This window comes from Quercus robur, chromosome 4 (genome assembly GCF_932294415.1).
Source record: "Quercus robur chromosome 4, dhQueRobu3.1, whole genome shotgun sequence".
Taxonomy (NCBI): domain Eukaryota; kingdom Viridiplantae; phylum Streptophyta; class Magnoliopsida; order Fagales; family Fagaceae; genus Quercus; species Quercus robur.
Genome location: NC_065537.1, coordinates 75706420 through 75722034, shown reverse-complemented (window position 1 = coordinate 75722034; position 15615 = coordinate 75706420). Strand labels below are relative to the sequence as shown.

At 30.7% G+C, this 15615-nt stretch overlaps 2 long non-coding RNA genes and 1 pseudogene across 6 annotated transcripts; 2 read left to right on the top strand and 1 right to left on the bottom strand.

Moving 5' to 3' along the window:
* LOC126724231 (putative disease resistance RPP13-like protein 1) overlaps positions 1 to 15615 on the bottom strand; it is a 76524-nt pseudogene that overhangs the window by 43792 nt on the left and 17117 nt on the right.
* Positions 4517 to 8132, top strand: LOC126724256 (uncharacterized). 4 transcript variants are annotated; one of them, XR_007654840.1, is made up of 5 exons: positions 4517 to 4862; positions 5643 to 5793; positions 7448 to 7585; positions 7703 to 7755; positions 7856 to 8132. It is a non-coding gene; the product is annotated as an uncharacterized LOC126724256 (long non-coding RNA). The 4 variants fall into 4 exon arrangements; XR_007654838.1 differs by lacking the exon at positions 7448 to 7585; XR_007654839.1 differs by having other exon boundaries at positions 7703 to 8132.
* On the top strand, positions 11101 to 15121 carry LOC126724260 (uncharacterized). Of its 2 annotated transcripts, XR_007654844.1 has the most exons (4): positions 11101 to 11167; positions 11913 to 12028; positions 12379 to 12500; positions 13467 to 15121. It is a non-coding gene; the product is annotated as an uncharacterized LOC126724260 (long non-coding RNA). The 2 variants fall into 2 exon arrangements; XR_007654843.1 differs by lacking the exon at positions 13467 to 15121 and having other exon boundaries at positions 12379 to 13459.

Below are 15615 nucleotides of genomic sequence, written 5' to 3'. Positions count from 1 at the left end.
AATTTACTATTTTAACCCCATTTTTAAGTTTTAGGTAGGGGTATTTTTGACATTAAAAAAAAAGCAATAACTAACTTTCTGAATCCTCTTAATATATACAGATATATATATATATATATATATATATCTATACTACTATTTAAGGGGCTTCCCCTGTTTGGATTCCTCATTTTTTATGCCTAAATACCCTTATCATACCTACTTACAAGTTTTCAATTAACGAGGATAAATATGTAAATTAAAACTCTTACACTTTGAGACCCACAAACTCACTACTATTTAAGGGGCTTCCCCTGTTTAGATTCCTCATGTTTTTATGCATAAATACCCTCATTATACCCACTTACAAGTTTTTAATTAACGGGGATAAATATGTATCTTACACTTTAAGACCTACAAACTCAAGTATGCTTTGCAGTTTCTATCTTTCATTCTTCTTCAGATTGAAGACATTTAGTTTAGCTCTACATCATCCTTTCTTTTTCTTTAGATTAAAGACATCTACTGTCAGAGGCTCCAACAAATTTTGAGGTTCTATTTTTTGCAAGTTTCTCTTTGTTTTCTTTTCTTTTGTTTATGATTGACTTTCTTTGAGTTCTACATTTTTTTTTTTTTATGTGTATCACGTTAACTTTTTTTTTTTTTAAATGTAATTTTGAAATGAATGGTTCCTTCATATACTCTACTACTGTATTTCTTAATGAATTATCATTTCATGTTGTAGGTATTGTGATCCAAAAATAGGGCTGCTTTATGCTACAAAAGAAGCATTGAAAATCATTCATGAACAGTTAAATAGTATGGCTTTCCTTACCTCCTTTAGTAGCATTTGTTTACATTTTATTTAAAAATTTGGAATTGAAATAAAAATAATTATCACAATCTATACTACTATTTAAGGGGCTTTCCCTGTTTGAATTCCTCATTTTTTATGCCTAAAATACCCTCATCATATCCACTTACAAATTTTCAACTAACGGGGATAAATATGTAAATTAAAACTCTTACGCTTTAAGACCCACAAACTCACATACTAACATACACTTTGCAGTTTCTATCTCTAATTCTTCTTCAGATTGAAGACAATTAGTTTAGCTTTACATTTTCCTTTCTTTTTCTTTAGATTAAAGACATTTACTATCAGATACTACAACAAATTTTCAAGTTCTATCTTTTGCAAGTTCCTCTTTGTTTTCTTTTCTTTTATTTATGATTAACTTTCTTTGAGTTCTATTTTTTTTTTTTTTTTTATGTGTCACGTTAACATTTTTTTTTTAAATGTAATTTTGAAATGGATGGTTCCTTCATATACTCTACCACTGTACTTCTTAATGAATTGTCATTTCATGTTGTAGGTATTGTGATCCAAAGACAGGACTGCTTTATGCTGCAAAAGAAGCATTCAAAATCATTCGTGAACAGTTAAACAGTATGGCTTCCCTTACCTCCTTTAATAGCCTTTGTTTACATTTTATTTAAAAATTTGGAATTGAAATAAAAATAGTTACCACAATACTCCTTGATTAATTATCAAAATATAAATGATCAATTTCTATTTCCTTCTCCTTCCTCACTTTTTTTTTTCCCTTCTTCATATTTTTTTTTTCCTTTTAAGGAAGTTTTTTTACCATCATTGTATATGTTTTTGGCGTTAAATTTTTTTAGTTTTTTATTTTTTTACTATTATTGTATATGTTTTTGGTGTTAATTTTTTTTTTTTTTTAGGTATGTAGCAACCTTGAGTTCTACCTTCTTCTTTTTTTCTTCTTTTTTTCTTTTTTCTTTTTTTATATGTATCACGTTAACTCCTTTTTTTTTTCTTTTTTAAATGTAATTTTGAAATGTTAACTCCCTTTTTTTTTTTAGATCTCCATTAGTTATTTATTTAAATAGTTGATGATGTGGTGATAAGATTATAAAGAGTCCATGATAGAATTAAATTCTAAAAAATCTTTATCTTTATTCTAAACAATTTTAATAGGGTTTTTCGGAAAAATGATCTCATCAAAATTTAAATCAAACACAAATTCTAACAAACTTATGCTATTATCTTTAATAACACGCACGCTCAGAGGCTCTTCTATTTTTTGGGTAAACATTAATTAATACATTCACACTCATCACACCCCTAGGAGTGTGATTGGAAAATTATTTCTCCACACATGACACTCATCACACCCCTAGGTTTTTTTTTTTTTTTTTTTTTTTTGTGATTGAAAAATGTAATAATTCCAAATTATAATAAATGCTCTAAATTAATCCTTACCCAAAAAATAGAAGAGCCTCTGAGCACGCGCGTGAGGCTAGTATATATATATATATATGTGTGTGTGTGTGTGAGAGAGAGAGCGCGCACACATTTGATTTTTTATTGATCGTACTTCACTGCACCATGTGGCAACATAATTTTGTGCCACGTCTATGTATTTTAAAACACAGAAGGATGTGTCTGGTTGTTAGGCCTGCTTAAGCAAACCCTTTTAGTTGCTACTGTTTGGTGTTTGGTTGCACCAATACACTGAGTAGTTGTGAATTTCACGGATTTTTTAAAAAAATAACTAAATCCTTCAAATTATTTTATTAGTTGAGCAACTTTCCAAACTATTTGTATTTCTAACAAATCGAGTCTAATAAACTCGATTTTGCCATTTGAAAATACACTTGAAAATCGAGTGTCTCAAACTCGAGTGTCTCACACTCGATTTCCAAGTGTATTTTCAAATGGCAAAATCGAGTCTATTAGACTCGATTTGTTAGAAATGCAAATAGTTTGAAAAGTTGCCCAACTAATAAAATTGTTTCGGATTTATAGTTATTTTAAAAAAAAATTCTGAATTTCACACCAAAGCCTCTCTTATTTATTTATCTATACTATTATTTAAGGGGCTTCCACTGTTTGGATTCCTCAATTTTGATGCCCAACATACCCTCAAATTGATTAGTTTGTAAAGCTTAAATAATAGGGTTAGACATGTAAAATTAATAATTAAAAACTCCTAAATTTTAGCAAAATATATATATATATATATATATATATAAATTACAAACTATTTGCTCCTTGAATAACTGACTCCCACTCTTCAAACACCATACACAACCATCCGTCCATCCCACTAACTTCCCACTAAATCAAAATCTCCTGGGATCACTCTTCTACTCATTTTTCAATTCCAAATAATCCCATTCCACTCCTATTTTAGATTTAGTTTTCACCTTGCACATGTTACACCATTACTCTAGAGAAAAATTAGAATGAATTATAGGGCTAGTGACTCACCAATCTATCCTTCCATCAAACAATTTTAAAGAATTTTATTCGACTCTTGCCTTTTCAACCAGAGCCCACGATGATGGTGAGCAATTCCTAAGATCCCCTGAATTGCACATTTCCCATTGTTTGGATTTTTCCTAAGTTACTTTCATCAATTCAACTACATTTATAAATGAAAACTAAATCTTTGAAAATATGCAACAGGAATCGACGGAGAAATGCATACAAAGGTTAGTAATGCAGAACTTGATTTAACTATTACGTATTTGTTTTTATGTTGATGTGTTATTGGTTCTTTTCCATGTTGATCCGCTCTTAATGAAAAATGCCAGAAATTATGATACTATTTCAACAAAAGAGAAATTCATTCGTGCTAAGATATTCCTCTAACAAATTTAGTTTCTAGCCTTGGGTACATGCCAATAAAAAATGGCACATAAAGTCACAGTCTCATGTAAAGGTGAATAAAAAGTTATCTTCAAATGATTTTTTTTTCTTTTTTTAATAAAAGAGTGTCATTGGAATTTGTTTCTGCTAATCGATTGTTTATATTGGCAGCTGTTAAGTCTTTCAATTGTTCTATGTCTATGTCTATTGGAACGGAAATCTCAAGCGCAAAGAAGTTATGACTGGAGTTATGAGTCATGCTGTACATATTTTTCTTCCAAAAATGCTATGTTTATAACATTTCTACAATAAATCCTAAGGATTACCTATGATTTGTTATGAAAATGTTGTGGACGTAAAACTTTTCTTTTTTTTGGTAGTAAGGTGAAACATTTATTCCATAAATTTTAGTTTTTCTTAGTAAGAATTTGTTCCATAAATCTACATACGAATATATGTTTTCAATGCTATATCAGTGTTCATTTTTTGGAGTGACTCTCATGATACTTTTGGTCATATTAGTAGTTTAAAATGCATAAATATTAACTAGCATCTAAGCACGTGCGTGAGTGGCTCTTCTATTTTTTGGTAAATGTAAATAATTCTCATTTATTATAAATTAAGATTACTACATTTTTTTTAACACAAAAATATCTAAGGGTGTAATGAAAAATTATTTCTCTACACATGATACTCATCACACTCCTAAATTTTTTTTGTGATTGAAAAATATAATAATCCCAAATTATAATAAATGCTCTAAATTAACCCTTACCCAAAAAATAAAAGAGCCTCTGAACACGTGCGTGAGCGCGTGCTCAGAGGCTAGTATTATTTTATAAAGGCCTCTCTTATTAGACTCTTTTTTCAAAAACAGTTTCTTCGCCTTTTCTCAACCTTTGACCCCCAATATAGTCTCCATCGTTTTCCCCAACCCTCCCCTGTCACTGCCTTCAGTCATCAATTTGCTACCCTCACCGAAGCTGTTTCCCCCTCTCTTTCTTTTCTCTAATTTACCAAATCCTTCTCTCTACAACGATGAAGAACTTCTTAGGTCCCTTAAAATCAGCCCGACTTCTCACAAAAAGCTTTCCTCCCATTGTATTGCGTCCTGCTACCGTCTTTTCGGAGTCGCTGCCTTACAGTTCGACGTCAAGAACATGTTTACTGTGATCGGACCAGTCTTTCTCCAAAAGCTTTACCAGTAAAGTTTCCAATTTTGATTTTTTTACATGCCAGTTAAATATGATTTTGGCTTTTGGTATTTCAATTGGCTTGATTTTGATTTAGGGTTCATTCAGTAGTTACAAATATTACACCGTTTCTTTCTCTTTTTACGCTCTTCAATCACACACATGTACATTTTAAAAGCGAAGGCTACACCGGTTCTGGGAATGCTAATACACTGTTTAAATTTCAAAGCCGTTTAAAGGTTTCTTAATAAATGTATATGGTTTAAAAAACACACAAATGAATTCAGATAAGAGAGAGATTGAGAGACAATTTGAAAGGTGAAAATAAAGAAACTGAGAGACAGTTTGGAAGGAATATTGAAGGGCCACTATGACCATCAATTTTCACTACAACACCGGCCTTAGACTGCTGGAACCGTAGGCAAACGCAGAGAGAAAAACTTTTTAATACTTGGGTATTAAGTACAACTCAGTTTTGGGTATTTTTGATGGATATGTTTAGGTTTAGGTATGTGTAGATCCAGTTCTGTTTTGGGCTTTTGGTTTTCTCTTGAAATGATTGTCTACTCAATTTAATGTATAATAAGCCTTATCAATTCAATATATTCATTGAATCAACAGAATTATTAATTACGAATTTTTTTTTAAATGGTTACAGTTTTGTGTAATCATTGAATCAACAGAATTATTAATTTTCTGTTCCAATTTTGTATCGAGCCCTTTTGTTCTGTTATAGTTTTCTGCAATTTAATTTTGATTTTTTTTTTTTTTTTAATGAATGTGTTGTGCAGAGAGAGTAGGAGAGAAAGATCTATGGGAGGCCCTTCACTACTGTCAGACCAGTCCCCTCTGATACTGATGAAGAGATTGCTACATCAATTGCTGATTTGACACAACCGGATGAAGCATGGAGTCAAATGTTTTGTCTATGAGATTGTTCTGGTATTGGACAGATTCTTTTTCTTCTCTTTTATGCTCTTCCATAGATTTTTCGTTCTTCTCTTTTCTGATTTTTTCAGACACTATTTTCATTTGATTGTTGTTATATAATATGCATTTGCAGTAAACCAAACCCAGTTGAACACATAGGGTGTGGCTTCTTCTTAATTTTGCTTCTTTCTTATTAATCTTATTTTTTCACTTGCTGGTTGGTTTCTCACTGTCCCAAAAAACCAACAGTATGATTTTGAATTCTGGGTTCTATATTTTATTTTGCAAATTGGAAGGTTTAACATCAATTAAGACAGATATCATGTGCTTTCTTATGATATAAAAGCCATGGAAGAGTTGGGTTTTTGGCTTTACACTGTTCATGGAATAATTTAATTAGTTATGTAGTTTCGTATAGTTGATGCTCTTCAATTTGTTTGTTCTGTCTTTTTGTTATGTTATTTTTGTTGTTTGTTGTGTTACCGGAACTGTTCAATGTGTAAATAAGCTGTATATTTCTATTTTAAACTATTAATTTCTTTTATTTATAATAACAATTGTTAATATCTTGCACATTATTTAGAAGAAAAAAAAATCCTATATCTTAGACATTGATACATGAGGTGTGGATTTCTGACTTGGCTTTGATTGTTTGAACTATTTGATGTACTCATCCCACACTTAGGATTGTTCATTATTAGTTTTATGGTACATTCTAATGTTGAAATTTTGTACGCACCATGTGTTTGACAAAATGTCTTACTCTTGCATTAGTTTATATCCACTCCATGGTTTGTACCTGTTGGTTTTAGTTGCCATTGGTCATTGCTTTTTTTCTAATGTGCATTTAGGCATACTATGTCATCAACATAAGTGGCAATTTAGTACTCTGTACACTAGAACTTTCCATCATCAAAACCCAAGTTGCAACATTAGAAAATTTAATAATCTTCTTAAATGGGAATGAATTCTGGACTATACCTTCTTTATTAATATATTATATAACTAAACAGCTACAGCTTTAAATTTGATTGAGACCATCTAGATAGGCATGTTTTATAAATTAATTACGGTAAAGTGAAACAAAAAATTACATCTAGTTATACGTAGCCATTCTTAGACCTCATACTACTATTAGTGGCCTGCATCTTTCCTAAATATCTAAGTCAAGTTAATTACATTTCAAATGTATGCAATTCATATCACTTCCTGGATGTGATAGGTTTTTTTGTTTACTTATGTGGTAGTTTCTTATTTGATGTATTGTTTAAGAAAATAGGGCAATGATTAATGAAGGAAAAGAAAATTCAATTTTTGTTAATGGAGATAGAGGTGCTGGTAAAATTAAGACAACAAAGATGCTCATGAGATATCTTGCATAATTAGGCGGGCAATCTGGAGTAGAAAGATGCATAGTTGGGTTTCAAATTTTCCCATGAGTATATGCTTGGCATATTATTGGAAGAATTAAGTAAAAATCAAGGTTTATGTCCACATTGACCTATAATATCACAGTCCAACCCAGTTCTTAAGGCCTTTAACAATGCCAAAACAATTCGAAACAACAACTCAAGGTTTTTATTAGTTTTCCATGGTTTGCTTTTCAATGAAGACTATCCTTACACTTTTATTCCTTTCATAGTGACTTTTTTTTTTTCTTGAAAAGGTCATAGTGACATTACTATGTAATTATAGTGGGGCAGAAATTAGAAGGAATTCGCTAGAAAGTTCTCCTGCTTGCTAAATTACCAAATCTGAAAGAAAATACCATTGCTTTTACCTACTATGTGCCACACCACCTGAGGTATTTTACAATATTCTGCTCATCAATTTGTTTCTTTATATATGTCATTTTAAATATAAGTTCTATTTCAAGTTTTTTTTTTTTTTTAATAATTTGCTCGCCTTTTCTTTTTATTAGGGAGGATTTGATATGATCTGCATTTGGAGATACAAGATTGAAACTCTAGAGCAGTTAAGATTTTTATTATTATTTTTTCTGGCTTATTTATTGACTTTCTACCAAGTTTTTATGCGCTAAGACTAATTGATTGCAAATGGATATGTTTTTCAGTTTAAGCAAGCTGAAGAAACAGCATTGAAGCTTGATTTGGACAGGCATTAATATGTTGCTTCTTATGCAGTGAGCCACATCAAGTGCAGTTTCTATTCATTATAATGTCTATCAATATTGTATGCTTTGTTTGAGGACTCAAGCTGTGTTACAAAGCTGTTTGTACCATAACATTGTTCATTTCCCTGCCTTTGTATTGATTAATAACAGCAGCTAGATAAATGTGTGGCCTAGCAAAATGCCACATGTTGAAGTTATCATTTCTTTGAACATTAAAGTTCACCTGTTAAGGCAACATGGAGCAGTTGTAAGTTACTAATGAAGAGAATATGGATGCACTAATATAGGTGGGTGAGTAATGGGATACTTTGTCATGGACAATGGGAATTAAATTGCGAGAACCATGATTGTGGCTAGGGGGTTTGGTGTCATGGTGAAGAATAAGTTTTTATTTAATTTTTTGGTTATCTTATATTCATTAGCAAGGAATAGGATATTTTCTTGATAGCTAAACGAGAACCCTTTTCAATATTAATTGTTTAGTAATCAGTACCAATCAAGCTTTATACTCAATAGCAAAAATTCAATTCCTTAATTAGAAGATTAGTGTTATTCTTTAAAAATTCAATTCCTAATATATTTGAATTGTCATTGTAAATGTGAGACTTTATTTTTTTGTTCGTTTGTTTGTGTTTGGATACCGAACAATTGTGTCTTTCTATTTGAGGTTTTTATTTTTCAATGGGAACTTTTTCATTCAATAGGCACCTTTTCGGTCAATATGCACATTTTCATTTAATAGGAACTTTTTCGGATCAATAGGCATCTTTTGAAATGTCTAATATGAAGGGTTATAACTTTTTAATAAACACCTTTTGGTATATTAAATTCGAAGGACTATGACCTTTCAATAGATATCTTTTGGCATATATATTACAACAAATCTTATATATACCTATATATGTAACACAAACTAAACTAAAAATGCAACATTCTATTTCTTATTCCTTCTCACAAAAAAATAATAAATAAAACAAAATTACTTTCTTCTGCCTAACTAATAAAACTGTGTTTTTTCATTCAATATCATTTTTTTTTTAATTTCATGCATTTTTGCTTACTACTCCAACTCAAAAATAACGATTTTTTTTTTTCATGGAACTTATTCAGTTCTATTCTCGTGCATCACACGAGTTAGCGACTAGTATATATAATAGCAAAAGCTGAGAGAAAGTGGATTCCTACAATTAAGGAGGTGCTGACAAATAAGATAACTATCTATCTAAAATTCAGAAACGTTTAAGTTAAAAAGCATAGGGAATTTGCAGACTAGCAGAGTGAGGGCATAGAATATTGTTATTTAGTAAGGTTTTGAAACCATGTAGGAAACTATCATCTCGAGTTTTTGAAACTTGAGTTCGGTGACAAAATCAAATCTCAAAGACTCAAGTTTTAGTTCTGAGATGGAGGAATTTGTACACGTGGAACTTGAGTTTCTTAGACTCGAGAAGTATCTGAAGAACAGAGCAAACATATCCGAAGGAAGAAGAAGACGCGATTTGGAAAGTAAGATAAAAAAAATGCAGATTCGAAGAAGAGAAACAGAGATTTGGAGTTGAGAACGCAGAATGATCTGAACTGGAAAACGTTGATCTGAAGAACGCAACCAATCTGAACAGAGGAGTTGATTTGAAGAACGCAACAACGCAGAACTGGAAAACATGGAGAACTAAAGTTGTGGACTGATTTGGTTTGTGAACTAAAGTTGTGAACTGGGATTCGGTTTGGGAACGCAACCGATTTGTGGACTGAATCAAACAAAGAAGAAGAAAGAACAGAACGAAGATGAAGAAGAAGAAGAAGAAACCCAGGAAGATGAACTCCAAAAGTCTAGAATGAAGAAATGGAGTTGAACGGTATGTGTCAATGAAGGAACTCGAGTCTTAAAGACTCAAGTTTCATGTAGATAATTATTGTTTGCCAGCTCTGGAACTCGAGCATTTAAAACTTGAGTTTTATCATGAAACTCGAATTTTAAAAACTCGAGATGCTATTTTCCCACATTGTTTTGCAAAACCACCACTAATGAAATTGTTAAAAATTTAAGGCCAAATGGAAAAGAAAATTCTAAAAAGCGATACATCTCATTATTTGGCAACACTACAATACTGTTTAGTTTCTCAAAAAAAAAAAAAAAAAAAAACACCGTTTAAAACACTGTTTGGGAGCCCTCTAGCTATAAAAGGAAAGGCAACTAACCGCTTAAAAAAAATAAAAAGAAACGAAAAACTGCTACACGGAGAAAGGAGAAAGAGAGATCGTGAGAAAAGAGAGACAGAGAAATAGAGAGACAGAGATAGAGAGAAGGGCGCCACCCAGATCTTCTGCCATCACCGTAAGCCTCCACTCACTACCCAACTATCGGAATCACTACTGGTAAAAGTTCTGTTTTAAATTTAAAAATTTAGGGTTTTTGGTTTTTATTTGGAGAATCAATTGGGTGTTGATTATGATTTAGATTGGTATTTTGGTTCAGATTTGGTTTTGATTAATAGATTGGTATTTTGGGTCAGAAATAGAGAGAGGCGATGAGTACATGGAGAAAGAAGCAGAGAAAGAGAGAGGCGACGAAATCAAAAAGTTTCATAAAACAATTTTGCAGACCCAAAACCTTGGCAGAATGGTAAACAGAGAAGGCACGGAGTGGGGACTAGGTAGAGAAAAATCTGCCACCATCAGAGAGATAGGCCGTGTACCCATAACCGGTAAAGTTAATGTTTTTGTTTTTTTTTTTTCCTTTTCCTTTTCGTTTTCAAATCTGGGAATTGAATGTAATTTAGGTTTGAATTTCTTGGTTGGATTGGTTTAGATTTAGATTTTTTTAATAATTTACTCAGGAATTTGGATTAGAATAGGTTTTGTTTTGCCTATTTGGGTTGCATTCGTTTTGGGTATCTGCCTACATGCATGGCAGTTCATTTATGTTTTTTTAATTTAATTTTTTAATAATTGATATATATTTCATTACCCCTTCGATATATTTTGGTTTCCTATGTTCTCTTTGTTCGTTTTTGTAAAGTTATTTGAGTGCATTTTAATGATGTTCAATCTCTCCGATAGGCACCTCTTCTTTCTCCCACCATTTTTTTTTTTCACCATTTTTTTGTTTTACTTTCTGCTTCCAATTTGTGTTCTGTGTTTTCTTTATTTCATATATTTCTTTCTTTTTTGGCTTTCACTTTTCAGGAAACGAGGGTCCAACACAGATTCTGATATGTACCTCTCATTTCTTTCAAGACTTTGTTTGCTCAAGTAATCAATTTTTTTGCTCTCCTAACTCATTATTATTCTCAACTTCATTCCCGTCATCTATTAGAGTTTCAATTTTCATTTGATTTGGAATTTGTTCTTCTCAGATTGAAATTGCTGATTTATGCCCAATATGTTTAGAATGGGAATTTAATCTAAAGTTAATTAATATGCACTTGAATATTGTCCAAGCAACTTCAGTTAGATATGGGCTCAAATTGCAAATTCGAAGTACTGATACATACGTGTTTAGGAAGTTTTTTTGTTACATTTGAATTTTACAATGATTCATTAAGTGTTGTTTCTTTTACATGTACACAAGTTGTTTGATAAAATTCTAAGTGATGTTTGTTGGCCTTTTTTATTCTCTTCCCCAGTGATGCTATTAGCCCAAAGCACCGACTAGGTCACTCTTTTCCTCCCTTTCCGACAAAATTGCATAATATAATTGTGAATCGTTTTAACTTTTATTTAGTTTTACTAATTCTTTTATTTTCAAATTGCTTTTAGTTCAAGTATTGTTGATTTCAAAAGTCAATTTGGATTATAAGACTAAAATCTGCACCTAAGAATCAGTTAAATTGTTTGTTCGTTTTTCACATTTCAATTTGCTTCCAATAAGGTTCCATTTCTTTATTTCAGCATGTTTTCTTTTCTTTTTTTTTCCCCCTTTTTTATTGTTGTGTTTGGCTGTAGAGAAAGTCTCTGATAATTTCAGAAGTATAATATGAGATTTTTTGATTGGTAGGTGGTTGACAACTTTCATTGTGATTTGATGGTTGGGTTGTGTACATGAAAGCTTCTTAGAGAGCAACTTGGCTATTGTTGGTGGCAGTGTACGGTTAATGAGGAAGGATTGTCAAGGTAATAAAAAATTTCCACCTGTTCTTTGAGTGTGAAAGGATTGTGGGCTGTTTTTTATTTTTTGGTTTTTATGGGTTTTCTTAATTCTTTAATGTTAAAGTTTATTGCATTGATTTTAGCAATGCTAATGATTTTTTTTGGGGGGGAGGGTTTGTGTATAATATAATTGATAAAATTCCTCAATGAAAAAGCTTATAGAAATTGCAATTGTTAAATCAATTTCGCGAACACATTTATGTCTTTGATTAGTTTTGGTGATAATGTTTTTTCTTTCAAAGATTGCCTTTTAAAAATATTGTTTGCTAATTTGTGGGTTGAAAAAATAGAACTTGAATAGGTTTTTTTTACAGAGTTGGTCTAAAATTTCCCACAGCCAAGGTGGGATGCAAAATTGGGTGTGGATACATAGCTTGAGGTCATTCACAGTAAAAGCTCCTACCTATGCCTTGGAATTTTTTTAAGCGCATGCTCTGTAAGTACTTTTATTCTGTTTTGAGATGATTAAAGCTTTATCATAATTATCTCATTGGAATTTTGGCATGGTTAAAAAAGGGGCAGCAAGGTATATAAATGTGCACATGCATAAATATTTGTATGTATCAATCCTGCCAATTTGTAGTAAAGAATTATTATCTTCAACTATAAGATTTAAAATATATATATTGTTTCTTTAGCCAATCTGATTATTTTGGTTTTGATGTAATAATATTATTCTTATTTCTCTTTTTGGAAGGCATAACAAATTGAAGATATACTATATGATAGTAGGTCTAAAACAAAACTAAAAAATTAAACTAAAATCAAAGTAGAAATTTTATTCATATATATATATATATTGTTTTGCTTTCAAAGTTGGCTAAATTAATAATGTCTATCATGTGTTGGATGGAATTCATGATATATGTAATGGTTAGTGGAACTCATTTGCTGTTTCATATATCAATGTTTAGTATTTTTAAAATAGGCAAATACTTCCATTCTTTATATTTTTATAATAGGTCTTGATGCCTACAATGTCCCATTAAAGATTATCCACTTAGTTTAGTGTTTTGAAGTGCATTGTTTTCCCATAATGTTGTACTGTAACAAGAATAACTCAAGATGTTGGATATTGTGTCTTTTATATCACAGTGGTGTTACAATGTATATTTTCTTTATTTGTAAGCAGTCAATTTATGTATTTGCGAGCAAATTTAGTAAGGACAAGTGAAATGATTTGTTGGTGGTAATGTAGTTGAGAAGATTTTGGATTCATAAGTCAAACCATTTTTTTTTTTTAAATGTGAGCTAATGTAATTTTTTTTATTCAAGGTTTTCTTATATATTTTTCAATATACATTTGGCAGTCAAACAGATTCATTTCGAATTGACTAATTTTTTTTATTTCTGTTGTTTTCAATAACTGAAATTTAGTTTGCTTTTGAACGAATTCTGTTAGTTCATCAGCAATAAAATAGTCCAGAAAACCGGGGTACATTGCACAATTAACCACCACAGGAAGATATTTTTAGTAGTTGGGAGCTGCCAGAGTGGGTGCCATTATAGGAAATTCAGTGTTTCTTCCAATGACTGCTATGCAAAAAAAGAAAAAAAAGCTGTTTTGCATTGCTAGAATTTTGCTCATGAAGAACAGAAAAAGGCTTATATTTTAGAAGGTTATTCAGGTATTGTTGCTTTGGTATATGAATGAAAATAATTAATTATTTACTGAGTTTTGTTTTTTTTTTTTTTTACATATTCTGGAGTATTTAATAAAACCCAATTTTTGGATATGTAAATTCATGTGCTATTTGAGAAGAATAGAAAGTAGTTTGTAACAACTTAGAATTTTTTTTTTAATGTTGTTTGTGTAGAAATGGAAGTGTTTTTCTATCAGAGTTCCTTTTGATAAGTAATTAAAGTAGAATTAATAGTCTATCTAAAGTGAAGGAAATGTCTATACTTGGTGAAAAGAAGAAATTTTACCTCTATTCTCTGATGGTCTGATGTAAAAAGTTAAGAAAACGGAAAATATTCAAACTGCTTGATGTGTTTAAATTTTTTAAAGATGAGATTTTAGATGCAATTCCTCTAGCATGTATGTGCTTCAACTTTGGACATCGGTTTAGTATAATTTTCTAAAGAACCACTGGAATTACAACTTATCAAAAAATAAAACCATTTGAATTACAAGAACTATGTGCTTTTAATTATTAAAAAAAAAAAAAAAAATCTCTAGACACTATAATGCTTATGACCGTTACACACTTGAAACTTCCATAGTGGAAATTTGGTGGCTAGGATTGTAAGATGCATTCTTAGAATTCAAACTACAAAAGATTGAGCAAATTGTAACTTGACAGAGAAAAAATATGTATTTATTTTTCTTTTCCAATTTTGTTTTAGGTTCTTTGTTCTTTTATGGTTTTCAACTTTTCACAGATTTAATATAGATGTTGTTTATATATTAAAATTTTCAATTGTTAACCATGTTTGATGCTTTATTTATTTATTTATATCTATTTAAGACTAGAACAACAATACTTATAAGTACATCAAAGTTCTTTTTTATATCAGTTGTGCTTTCTCTTATCAATCCCTTACTTTCTACCAATAGAAATTAAAATATTGTTTCTTTGTATTTTTACATTGGAATTTTACCTTATATTATTATTGAATATGTTCTCCTTACATGGAGCTCAAAAGGTTTTATTAGTTTCTATTATTTCAAAGGTTACATTTAAATAGGTCTTCATTGTGCTATTGCCTCCAGTTGGACAACAATCACCCATTTAGCACACTAAAGAATCCATTTGAAGGAGTTCTACATATGTGCTATAGTTTTTGCAGGTGGCTGATGATGACTCAATTCATCCAAGTGAAACAGAGTTGACATTTATAGTTCATCAGGCCTAGCTAGAATATGGCTTTGCTCACTAGATGTTTTTTTGGTTAATAAGTACTTAGACTTTATTTTTTGCTATGGGGAATTTTGGACTTTTGACATTGTTATTGAACTTGACTCTACACCGCACAATTGTAATTTTTGTTTTTTGAATTGATTGGCATTATTAAAACAAAGCCTTTAATAAACATATTAATTGTTGTATTTTATTGTATTGTTATGTCAATTTGATGGTATTTTAAAAGTGAAAAATTTTTCCCGTGCATTGCGTGGGTTAAATACTAGTATATAATAATAGGTGAAGCATAGAGAAAGTCAAATTAATTATCATTTCAATTGTTCAATTCAAATATGAAATGAAAGTCCAATTTTGCTCCATCTATCTAAATGTAAGTGGGGCTACATTATAATTATCCATCAATGCCCACTCTCATTAAAACAAACGTTGTGCTCCTTTTTCTTTTTTTGGCTGAATAACACGTTAGGTTAACCTCCCCTGTCTAGAATTCTGCATTTTACGTTTAAAGGCTGTGCTTTTTTTTTTTTTTTTTTTTTTTTTGGGAGAAGGCGAATAAAACCTTTTTAATAGTGTCAAAAAAGTTTTTTAGTACAAAAAACGAGGAGCTGATTGTTTTAATTTTTGTGCAAGAATTTATACCACTTAGAAAACCGAGGGACCTAATGCGTTAAAACTTAAAGACCA